This window comes from Callorhinus ursinus, unplaced genomic scaffold (genome assembly GCF_003265705.2).
Source record: "Callorhinus ursinus isolate GAN/ISIS: 27379988/994484 unplaced genomic scaffold, GSC_fseal_2.0 scaffold19, whole genome shotgun sequence".
In the NCBI taxonomy this organism is placed as follows: domain Eukaryota; kingdom Metazoa; phylum Chordata; class Mammalia; order Carnivora; family Otariidae; genus Callorhinus; species Callorhinus ursinus.
In genome coordinates, this window is record NW_027397081.1 from 17208055 (window position 1) to 17220922 (window position 12868).

A 12868-nucleotide genomic window follows, 5' to 3' on the forward strand; every position below is an offset into this window, starting at 1 on the left:
GGAGGGTCAGAGGGAGAAGCAGACTCCCTGCTGAGCAGGGAGCCCAATGGGGCACTCGATCCCAGGATTTCAGGATCATGACCTGAGCTGAAGGCAGTCGCTTAAGCAACTGAGCCACCAGGGCACCCCATGGAAGAAGAATGTTTCAAGCAAAGGGCTTAGCTGAGCAAATTCCCATAGAATATATCATACATGAGGTATTGAGAGTATAGAGCAGCACTGCCCAAGGAACTTGCTATGATGATAAAAATATTCTGTATCAATAGTGTCCAATATGATAGCCACTAGTCACATATGGCTACTGAGCACTTGAAATGTGGTGTCATGTAACTCAGGAAATGCAATTTTAATTAATTTAAATGTAAATAGCCACATGTGGCTAGTGGCTACCAGGCTGAACATAGGACAATAAAGCAAGAGGGTAAAAGGGCAAGAAATGAGACTGGAGAAGTCAGCAGGGTTCCAGACCATGAAAAGCCTTGAGGAGCATGCTAATAATTGTGACTTTACCCCTGAGGGTAAAGTCTCAGAAGGATTTTAAATTCCAGAAAATAACATGATCAGATAGGAGTTTTAGAAACATAATTCTGGCCATCTTATGGAGATAGGAGAAGGGTGGAGAAACTGATCTTGTCTTCAGGAGTTTGCTTTATAAGGAGAAAGATGGGAACAAAAGCAAAATGACTCAACGATATCTCAAAGAAACAAAGACATATATAACTAATCACACCCAATCAGACAATACTCATATATGTATTTATATACATTGTCCACCAATGATCCACATTTCTTGCCTTTTTCTAGCTGTTCACAGCCTCCTGAGTATTTCGGTGTGTCCCCAGTGGTACCTGAGCTCACAGGGAAGTCTATCAACAAAATATCCATGCAGCATCAACCGTGTTCTTCCTCCTCTGTGTACATATCCCTTTGTTCTTCTCTGGTTCTTGCCATTGAGGGTAATTTGAAGGTACTGCTCTGTTCTCTGCAGAAGGAGGAGGAAAGTCCCCACCTCAGCAACCTAAGTCACCCTGCTTGGCTCACCCTCCTCTTGATCCTCAAAGCATTTTCTTTGGCCAGTTCTTTTGGAGGGGCACCTTGGTGGCTCAGTCAGCTGAGCGTCTGATTCTTGATTTTGGCTCAGGTCATGATCTCAGATCTTGAGATCAAGCCCTATTTTGGGCTCTGCACTCAGCGGGGAGTCTGCTTGAGATTCTTTCCCTTTGCCCCTTCCCCTGCTCTCTCTCTTTCCCTAAAATAAATAAATCTTTTTTTAAAAAGCCAGCTCTTTTGGGCTTTTGTCCCCCCTCTAACTTCTCTAAGCTCTACCTATGGGGTAAGACAAAACACGATGAGAGAGTTAGTAAGTCCCTAGGAGTTGCAGTGATAAGCTACCATTGGGTCCCCCTTAAAGAATTTTCTCTCCCCCACTCTAGGAACCAATATATACATGTGCATGCATATCACAACTCCTCACCAGCTCCATGACACACACCACATAAAAACACACACATCTTATGTGTGTAGCACATAGACCTTTCCGATTCCTAGCACTTCAGCTGACATATCCATACAAGGCTGAATTCTCTTCAGGACCAGCCAACACCATCCCTATTCCATTTTGTTCCTGCAAAAGAAATGGAGAAATAAGTACATAAGCAATCACAGCCCAATGGTCAAATATAATGTATCTGGAGCTAGAGCAATAGCATGTCATAATGTGAAGAGCATGGACTTTAGTTTGGCGCCAGACTGACCTGGATTCAAATCTCAGTCTGATCACTTTTACTCGCTGGATGGTCTTGGGCAGATCACTGAACCTCCGTGAGCTTCAGTTTTCAATTCTACAAAATGCTTACTTTGGCAAGTTGTTAAAATTAGAAATAGCCTGTGTACAGTGCCTAGTACCTGGAAGGTGCTCAATGCATGGAAACTGGTATTATTCCATTGGTGCCCGAGCGCTGAAATCTCAGGATGACACAGGCCTTGCAAAGGGAGCACAGAAGAAAGGTCAGAGTGCTAGCACAACCTCATGCAAAAGCATCTTGGGATTTTTATTAGATTACAGCCTAGAGCTCGCCTGGTGAGGAAACTGAAGCCAGGGGCAGTAAGTGAGTTAATCAGGGTCACACAGAAAATTAGTGACAGAGCCAGGACAACATTCCAGGTAAGTCTGCAAAGGTTCAGCCCAATGCTCCTTTCTGTAAAGCCACAGCCTCTCAGCTGCCCAGGCTCTGCTCTGACCCGTCCCCACCGCACTCTGATGGGACAATTTACTCCTCCTTGGCACCTAGGGTGTGCCCTCCGGACGGCCAAGGGGAAGAGCAGATGCAGCGCGTTAGTAGCGAGGCCCAGGCCTGTGCAGGCCTCCCCGTTGCCATGGCAACCCGAGCTTGGTGGAGGAGGACCCGCTCCCGCGGCGCCCCCTCCCATTCACGCAGCGGACGTGACACGTGCGGCAGGGTCACGTGTTGTTGTTGGGCCGTGAAAGCTGCTTCCGGGTCAATGCAGGACACTGGGCTCCGGCGGCCAGAGTGGGGGACGAGGTGAAGCGGAGCCGGGCCGGGGCCGCCCGGGACCAGGCCGGAGGCTGAGCGGCAGCGACAGCGGTGGCCGGGAGGGGGGAGGAGAGGCGCAGCCCGAGGAGCCGCCGCAGCAGCTCCCCCGCCTCCCGGGCTGAGGGGTGAGTGGAGCCCGGGCCCGCCGGCTCCGCCGGCTTCTCGAGGCCCCAAGCGCTCCCCTCCGGAGCCGAGGCGCGGAGGGCCGTTCCTCCCGGGGCGCAGTGTGGAGGAACGCGGGCAAGAACTCGGAGCGGGACGAGGCCTGCCTGGGAGGAAGGGAGGGATGGGCCACCTGCCTGCGGCTGGAGGGAGAATGGGGCCTGGACTGGCTGGGGAGGCGCGGGGAGGGTCCTGGGCTGGGAAGAGGGGGAGGGCCTGGCGGGTGGGGGCGGGGGCGGGAGGAGGCAGGTGCCTGAGTCCCTGGGAGAATCCCGGCTTCTCACCTTACGAGGGGCGTGGGGAATGGAAAAATGCCCCCTGGGTGGTAGGAGATGGAGACGAGTGCTGGGGAAATAGGAAACTTTGTCTCTGAACTCCTGTATCCAAAGGTGAGGGGCGTGGGGGGGGTAGTAGAGGACATGTCCCCAGGGAGGTTTGGTGGGGAACGGAGCTGGCGGGCATTTCCAGGCTCCTGGGACACTAGGCCTGCTCCTTCCAGGCGGCTGATGAAAGGATGCGTTAGTTTAAGACGGGCTTTTGGGAGAACCGTTTTGCCCTCGAGTTGGGAGACGCTCAGAGTGAGGGAATTGGAGTAAGACGGGGCCTGGGAGGAGTACCCTGTCCTAGGATCTGGGAAGGGGGCAGTGTAAGGATCCTGTGTGGTGCTTCCTTCTTTGATGAGAACGGGGAATACAGAGTTCTAGATCCTCTCCTAGGAAGACATTCTGGGAATTGATGAAGCGAGAAGATTTCATACTGTCTTCTCTTGAAACAGTGATTTTAGAAGTTGTAGTTAAGGAAAGTTGGTTGGAAGAGTTCAACTGTTGACAGCCAGTTGAGGAAGGAGGAGCTCTAGTCTGAAGGTTGCTCAGTTACTGGGAGCTTGTAGGCACCGCCTAGGGCTGTTGTTTGGGGACGTCAGCAACCCTTTTAGGTCCAGACACAGGCTTAGCTGGGGCAGTCCCTGTTCTTTTTACGCTGCCCTGGAGCTCTTAAATTGGTTTCCAAGAGGCCATCTTGAGCAAAGAGATTACTTGTAGGTGCTGAGGACTAATGAAAACACTCAGCCTTTGGGTCCTGAGGCATTAGAACTAGATCTCTAGGGTAAGAGCTTTCAAACTTTTTTTTTTTTTTAAATCATGCCCCATGTTAAGAAGTACTTTTTATGTTATGATCTAGTACATACCTATATATGAATGAAAAGTTTCACAGAGCACTGTTTACCCTTATTACATATGATGCGTTCTGATAATTTCTATTATGTTCCATTCTCTTTCATTAAAAATGCTGACTGAAGTCCACTAAATTGATTTGTGGGTCACAGGTTGCACTTTGAAAAACACTGTCTCCTAGGCACATTTCTTTGGCTTCGGTTAGTGTCCTCATGTTGTATGCTTCTAGAGAGCCAGGATGATTATAAGGAGATGGGTTTGGGTGGGGGTGCAACTGACTGCTTTATTTGTTTACATATTTATAACGTAGCATGTTTGGCATTTTGGAGCATAATCTTAATCTTTGATATCTTAATCTGGCCTGATTATTTTATGAAATTTTGAAGTGTATGCTTTAATTTTCTCTATCCTTTGCCATGTGAAAGAAAATGAGAGGCCTAATTCCGTTTAGTTGACTTATCCCTACAATATACTTAAGGTAATTTTAATGTTATAGTGTTGTAAATATACACTGATTTGCTGTTCTGCTATTTAAAAACTCTCAAGCTGAAACCTAAACTCTTCTTATTCCAATAATATATAGTTTAATAATTCTACATAATTAAAGATATAGGTTCATGGCTTTAGTATATATTTTAAACTTAATCATAAACTTAAGTGTAACTTTCAGTCAGTTAACATCTAATTCCCCCAATGATGTTTTTAACTGTTTATAAAATAGATTAGGTCTTTATATGAACAGTATTATAATGAACATTAATAAGTATTGGTGAACAAAGTGAGAGACCTTCATGAATTGCTATGTTTAAAAGTCTTTTTAAAGATTGTCATCTAGCCTATTGTTACATGATGTTGAGTGTCAAGTAATGTTGCCTGATTTTAGTAGGTAAATTTATAGGGTATGTATTTAAGACCAGTTTATTGGTGTTAATTCTTGTTGAGGATGCTTTCATATTATTTGGGACCTGGAATTCCAAGTCATAGCCATCAGGAAAGAATTACCCAAATTAAACTTCATCATTGGGGCCATATTCTTGATGAGATGCCTTATGAGAGCATTTTTAATCATCTTCAAACTTTGTGTGTTGTAAATTATATATTTATTGACTATATCTTGGGTACTGGTGAGAGGGTCTATGTTGGCATGTATCAGCCATCTTTTAAAAATTATCTTTTTATCAGGTGAATATTTGTTTTGAAATCTTTAGCTTTAAAGAATGTTTAAAAGCTTTCTTTCTGTGGTAGTTGCTTGGAACATGAAGGAAGAATCTCATTAATTTCGTTTTTCTGGGAATCATGTGTACCTGTCAATAAACAGTTGTGGAGAACTTACCCTGAGTGATTGTGTGTGCTTTTTTATAGTTTTCATTTTTTCTCTTGAACCTCAGACTCTTAGGTATGTCCACCTATAGCAGGCTCTTTTCTCCTAATTTTTGCTTCCAAACTGCTGTGGGTTTGGAAATTAGATGCTTATATTTGTTAGAACTTTGTGTAAAATAAGATTGTGCAGCTCTGAATAATGTTCTTTCAATTGTATATGTATATATGTTTATCATATATACACAAATACTCTTTAGTGTATGAACTATGTGACATGTATTTTGACTAGTCAGAGGCCTATTTACTGACCTCTTAATTGTGGGCTGTGTTTTAAGTGAACTCTAGATACTTATTCTAATTAGTTATATAAGAAAAAGTTCTAAAAAGTAACATGAAACTGACAGTGATACAGTTTGGACTTAAGGAGTGAAGCAGTCAGCTGTGATTGTCATGCCTGAGTCATTAAGAGTTGCCATTCCTTCCTCTTCAATCATTTTCATTACCCTCTCCTGACTTTCATTTCTTTGAGATTAGAGTGCTAACAGCCTCACTATTGCCATTGTCTGTTGTTCTCGTTCTACTTGATCTTGCATAGCTTCATTAGAGTACTCTTCCAAAGAACAACACCCGAATTTATCATTTCTCTCCTCAAAAACCATTAACTTCGTAGTGCCAGCACTGAATAAAGCCCATACTGTTTAGGTTGGCATTGATGGTATCCTAGAGCCTCTATTTTTTTTTCCTAACATTGTTTTTCCATCCTAACTGCAGATCCTCTGTTCCTGCCAAGCTGTCTGCTCATTGTACTTTCTTTTGTAACATTATTCCTGAAAGTCTGGGAAATGTGTTCTTCATGAATTCCTACTCATCATTTTATTACAGATGACCTTTCTTCCTTAAAGTCTTGCCTGTACAATCTACACTAATTTTCCTACATTGCTTTGTATTATTTGTATATGTTGTTTGTACCCCTTTTAGATTGTAAATTCATAGAGGACAGGAGGCTCAAGTAACCTCTATAATCTTTAGGACACCTAGCACAGGGTTTATCAGAGTTAATGGACCAAGTGAATCAGAATTGACTGAATTTATGGTGAAAATTGCAGGTCTCTGAAAATTCCACCCTCGACTTAGTAAATCTGAATCTTGGGATTTGCCTAGGTGGATCTTCTGTACACTAAAATTTGAGAATTACTTACCTAGCATGCTTTATATTACAGTAGGTACACACAGTTTTTGAGCTGTCCCATTTGTCTGGACCTTCCTATTCTCAGCATTCATAATAATAATAATGACAATTTGTTGACTCCTTACTGCATGCCAGATACAACTAGATGCTTTAAAAACGTCATTTAATCTTCACAGTGACTAATGACTACGAAATAGCTATTAATAGTTCCATTTTACAAATGACAAGGCAGGCATAAAGAGGTAAGTAACTTGTTCAAATTCCAGTGCAGATCTGTGATTGAACTTAGGCCTAACTGAAGCCCCGGGCTCTTACTCACAGTGCTCTCCTAGAAACAGATTTGAACAAGATGACACACTTCCAAAACTCCAGACTGTGGCTGTGTGAAACTTTTACTAATAATTCATTAGTGGCCCTTAGAAATGTGATCTATTACTAGCACTGTTAAGAAAAGGATAATTTAAAAGTTCTGAGATTAATGCTCTTCCGAGTGATTTTCATAATTTCTCTTTTGATTCTGTCATACTCATCACCAGTATACTTTTCATTTCACTGCCAGAAGTTGTTACGTCAAAGTAAAATTCACTCTTTAATTCATTCAGCAACTATTTGTTGCCCTGTGCCAGATGTTCCTGCATGTAACGCTGAGCTGGACTGACAAATCTCTACCTTTGTGGGACTTAGGTTCTGGGGGAAGGGACTGAAGCCCTAAATTAACATAGAGTGGAAAGTGCCGTAAAAAATGAGAGAGGCTGGAGTGATTGATGGTAGCAGTGGGGCTATTTTTGATGGGTTGGTCAGAGGCAGCCTTGTCAAGAAGGTAACATTTATGTTTAAAATTTGAGGCTTGGATGCTGAGATGAAGCCAGCAAAACCAAGAGCCAGGTAAAAGGCATTCCTGTGAGAATGTCTTAGGAGGGAATCAGCCTGGCAAGTTTTGAGAAGTAGAAAACCATGCTGGCTGAAACCTAGTGGGTGGGAGGAGGTGAGGTCAGAGAGGTGAGCAGAGAACAGATTGGAGGGAGCCGTGAAGACCCCGATAGAGATTGGGTTTCATTCTAAGTGTGAAGGGAAGGAAGCCGTTGGTGAACTTAAAGGACATGATTTGACTTACTATTTTGAAAAGATCACTTGGCTGTGTTGTGGAGGATGCATTGTATAGTCGGGAGAGACCAGGAAGGGAGCTATTGCAGCAGTCCTAGTGAGAGGTTGATGGAGGCTTCAACCAGAGTAAAGTAATGGAGACGGAAAGAGTTGGGTTTGAGAGATACTGTTGATAAACCTTGCTGATTAATTATTACATGAGGGTGTGAGAGGAAGAGAGAAACCAAATATAGTTCCAAAGGTGGGGACTGGTGGAGGAAGAACAGGCTTGAAGAGGGAAATAAGAGTTCTGTTTTTGCCCGCTGTGTGCCTCTCCCTGATAATACATCCCTGCCCTCCAAGGATACCACAACTGTGAATTTTGGGTTTGTTAGTGTCTGACTTTTCTTCATAGTTTGTATTACATGTGTATGAGACCCTAAACAATATGATGATTAATATTCTGTTTTTGAATTTTGTATAAGTGGAATTGTACTATATATTTGTGATTATTTTATCCTTTCAACAGTGTTTTTTTAAAAAAAATACAAGTTTCATGTATACAGCTTTATAATTCACATCTGCATACACTACAAAGTGGTCACTACCATAAGTCTGGTTGCCATCCATCACCAATCAGTTGACCTCCTTCATCTGTCTCACTCCCCAGAGCCACCTTTCCCCTCTGATAACCATCATTCTATGCTCAGTATCTATGAGTTTATTTTTGTTATATTTTGTTTGTTCATTTGTTTTGTGTTTTTAGATTCCACTTTTGAGTGAAATCATATGGTGCTTGTCTGACTTATTTCACTTAGCATAACCCTTACGGTCTATCCATATTGTTGCAGATGGCAAGATGTCATTCTTTTTTATGCTGAGTACTATTCCATTGTATGAATATACCACATCATCTTTATGCATCTACCTACTGATGGACAGTTAGGTTGTTTCCATATCTTGGCTATTGTAAATAATGCTGTAGTGAACATAGGGGTGCATATCTTTTTGAATTAGTGTTTTTGTATTCTTTGGATAAATACCCAAAAGTGGGGATATAGCTGGGTCATATGGTGGTTCTATTCTTAATATTTTGAGGAATGTCCATACTGTTTTCCACAGTGGGTGTGTCAATTTACAATCCCACCAGCAGTATATAAGGGTTCCCTTTTCTCCACATCCTTGCCAACACTTGTTTCTTTGCTTTTTGATAATAGCCATTTTAACAGGTGTTAAATGATATCTCATTGTGGGTTTTGATTTGCATTTCCCTAATAGTGATGGTGAGCATTCATGCCTGTTGGCCATATGTATGTCTTCTTTGGAGAAATACTTATTTTGATCCTCTGCCCATTTTTTAATCGGGTTGTTTGGATTTTTTGTTGTTGTTAAGTCGTATGAGTTCTTTGTATATTTTGGGTATTAACCCCTTATCAGATATGTGGTTTGTAAATATCTTCTCCCACTCAGTAGGTTGCCTTTTTGTTTTGATGATGGTTTCCTTCACTGAGCATAAGCACATTAGTTTGATGTAGTCCCATTTGTTTATTTTTGTTTTTGTTTCCCTTGCCTTTAGAGTCAGATCCACAAAGATTTTGCTAAGACTGAGGTCAAGGAGCTTACCATTTATGTTTTCATCTAGGAATTTTATGGTTTCAGGTCTCACATTCAAGCTTTAATCCATTGTGAGTTAATTTTGTGTATGGTATAGGACAGTGATACAGTTTTATTCTTTTGCATGTGGCTGTTCGGTTTTCCCAACACCATTTATTGAAGACGGTCCTCCATTGTACACTCCTATTGTAGATTAGTTGTCCATATCTGTGTGGGTTTATTTCTGGGCTCTCAGTTCTGTTCCATTGATCTGTGTGTCTGTTTTTGTAGCAATACCACACTTAAAAAAATTGAAGTATAATTAATGTACGGTGTTATAATAGTTTCAAATGTACAATACAGTGATTCTATAGTTCTTTACATTTCTCAGTGCTCATCAAGATAAGTACACTTAATCCCCTTTATACCATACTGTTTTGATTGTTGTAGCTTTATAGTCTAATTTGAAATCAGGTAGCATGATACTTCCAGCTTTCTTCTTTCTCAAGATGGCTTTGGCTGTTCCAGGTTTTTTATAGTTCCATACAAATTTTAGAATAATTTGTTCTTGTTCTGTGAAGTATGCCAATGGAATTCTGATTAAGTATTGCATTGAATCTGTATTACTTTGGGCAATGTGGACATTGTAACAATCTGAATTCTTCCAATCCATGAGCATGGAATATGTTTCCATGTATTTGTGTCTTCAATTTCTTGATTTTAAAGGTCATTCATTTTGATTAGAAAACCATAGAGAACTATCAATTGTTAATTTCCATTGCTCTGTAACATTTCACTTACGAGTATAATGTAATTTATCCCATTACCTGTTCTTGGATATAAGGGCCTTTTTTGGGCAAGGATTTTCAAAATTTCACACAGTATTGTTGTGGACATTCTTGTGCTTGTTTCCTGGTTCACATATTACAAGTTCCTGTAGATTTTACACTGAGAAGTAGAATTGCTATATTACAGGGTACATGCATCTTCAACTTCACTAGACAATGATAAAGTGTTTTCCAAGGTATTCATATCAGTTTTTATCAAGGTATTTGTATTCCCACTAGCAGTGAAAGAGTTTCTGTTCTACATTTTCTCTGACACTTTGGTATTATCAGAATTTTTAAGTTTTTTTTTTTTTAAGATTTTATTTATTCATTTAACAGAGAAAGCAAGAGAGAGAGAGAGTGCGCACAAGCAGGGGGAGCGGCAGGCAGAGGGAGAGGGAGAAACAGGCTCCCGGCTGAGCAGGGAGCCCAATGTGGGGCTTGATCCCAGGACCCCAGGATCATGACCCAAGCCAAAGGCAGATGCCCAACCGATTGAGCCACCCAGGTGCCCCAGAGTTTTTAAGTTTTGCTGATTTATATAAAGTAGTATTTTACTGAGATTTTCATTTTCACTTCTGAATATTATTAAATTTTAACATCTTTTACATATATTAGTCATTTGAATCTTATCTTCTATTAAATACTGTTCATGTCTTTTGTCATTTTTCTATTGGATTGTTTGTCTTTTTCTTATTATTTTTAGGAGTTCTCCATATTAGTTACATGTGTTGGGAGCATCTTTTTCCAGTTTCTGATTTGTAGTTTTTCATGTTTAATGTCTTTTGATCAAAATTTTTTATTTTTCTTGTTGATTTTTCCTTAATGGATTCTTTTTGTTTTGTTTATGAAATATTTCCCTAAATCAAGATCTTAAAGCTCTTCTCCTGTTAGAAAAAAAAACAACTATGTTCTTCTCATAGGGATAAAGTTTGACTTTCACATTTCAGTTGAGTTTTTCTGTGTTGTGAGGTGACGATTCACTTTCCTTTTCCCAAATTGATAATCACTTGTCCCAAGACCAGTTCCTGAAGTTTACCTTTTTCCTACTGATGTCTTTGCCATTTGCTGCCATATTCACATGGGCCTGTTTGTCGGCTGTCTTTTCTATTCTATTGATTCCCTCCACCCCATTGTTTAACAAAGTACAGTCGGTTCTTGATTCTTGTTTTTTATGGTACTTATGTAAAGTTGCCATGAACACTGAATGAGTGAATATGGAACCATTGCTCCTACAGGAGATACAAGGTTAGGTTCCTGCCAGCTTCTGATCATAACATTTTGGTTAACTGATTGCTACATTTTTTTTAACTTTTTTTTTTTACATTTTTTTTTTTTAAGATTTTATTTATTTGACAGAGAGAGACAGCGAGAGAGGGAACACAAGCAGGGGGAGTGGAAGAGGGAGAAGCAGGCCTCCCACCGAGCAGGGAGCCCTATGCGGGGCTCAATCCCATCCTGACCTGAGCCAAAGTCAGATGCTTAACGACTGAGCCACCCAGGCGCCCCTTTTTTTTTACATTTTTGTATGTGTGTCTGTTTAAGGACGTGTTATTCAATATATACTGTTGAGTTACTAACTTTGAATTCAGAGTGGATAGCACTGATAATTCATGCCCCAGTAAATCTTATCTAACATGGATTTTCTCCATAAGGCATACCACAGGCTTCTTGTGTCTAAGAAGACTAGGCAGCACTTGCGCAGTTCACTTTGGAGCTGTTTTCAATAGTGAATTCACCAACCAAAAACACACAAAAATATGAAAAACATGGCACTAAATCATGAAAAGGGCACTTGTTTACAGTAGGAGACCTGACGCGGGATGACAGAGTGCTGTCCTGTTCTATCTCAGTGGGAAGCATGCACGTTGGACACCTCAAATTGGCATCTGCAAATAACTAGGAACATGTTGCAAGTACTGATTTTGGGGTTAGAAACAAATTTTATGGAGAGGGCGAATTTGCAAATAATGCCGTAATAATGACGCTCGACTATACTATGAAATCTTGTGAGAAGCAGTTTTTCAGGAAACCATTACCTTCAGCACTTTTTTTCCTCTCTCATGCTTACACATGTCTTTATAACATTTTATTTTAAGAGAATAACTTAATGCAATGGATCTCTCAGATACTAAGTTCTGATTGCTAAATGCCATTGTCTCAATAAAAACACTTTTTGTTAGAGAATGTTTTTATTTATAATCTCAGTATCATTATGTAGTTCATAGATAAATGGACTTTAGGAAAGAATTGCAGCCCTTAAAATGTTGAAAACAAGTGTAAATTATTAAACCCTTATTATTGTGACTTTTGTGTGAGGATCATATTTTCTCATAGGCGCTCTTAGTAACTTAAGGCGTAAGTTTTGTAAAGGCAAGTGCCCTTTAGAGGTTTTTAAAATGTCAACTCTATTAATTCCTCATCCGTTAGTGATATTTCTCCATGTGAACATCGGTAAAGGAGTCCAAGAAAGATAAATGAAGATTGTATACTTCATAAATCAAACCTCTCACAAAATGCATTTATTGAGACTTGACTAGTTTATCTTTTACTCACCATTTAAGATTCTTAAGTGAATTGTTGGTGTTAATTTGATAAGTGTACAGAGAGAGTAATAACCAGAAATTTTGGGCTACACCTATATTCATCTTTTTTTTTACATAGCATGTATTGTATTCCTTAATTTTTTGAAATATTTTTATTGTGGTAAAATATAAAATGTACCATTTAAGCAACATTTTTAAGTGTATAGTTCAGTGGCATGAAGTACATTCTTGGTGCCATCCCTCTCCAGAACTTTTTCATGTTCCCAAACTGAAACTCTGTCTTCATGAATCAGGAACTCCTTATTCCCCACTCTTCCCTAGCCCCTGGCAACCATCGTTCTACTTTTTGTCTCTATGAATTTGGCTACTCCAGCTACCTCATATAAGCATAACCATATGGTATTTGTCCTTTTGTATCTGG

General features: G+C 40.5%; 1 protein-coding gene across 2 annotated transcripts in view; it reads left to right on the plus strand.

The window, feature by feature from the left end:
- Positions 1–2489: 2489 nt before the first annotated feature.
- TBCEL (tubulin folding cofactor E like) overlaps positions 2490–12868 on the plus strand; it is a 101196-nt gene continuing 90817 nt past the window's right edge. For both annotated transcript variants that reach the window (XM_073903863.1, XM_025893771.2), the window contains exon 1: positions 2490–2680. The gene's annotated coding sequence lies outside the window, so the exon portion shown is untranslated. The remainder of the gene's footprint in view (positions 2681–12868) is intronic.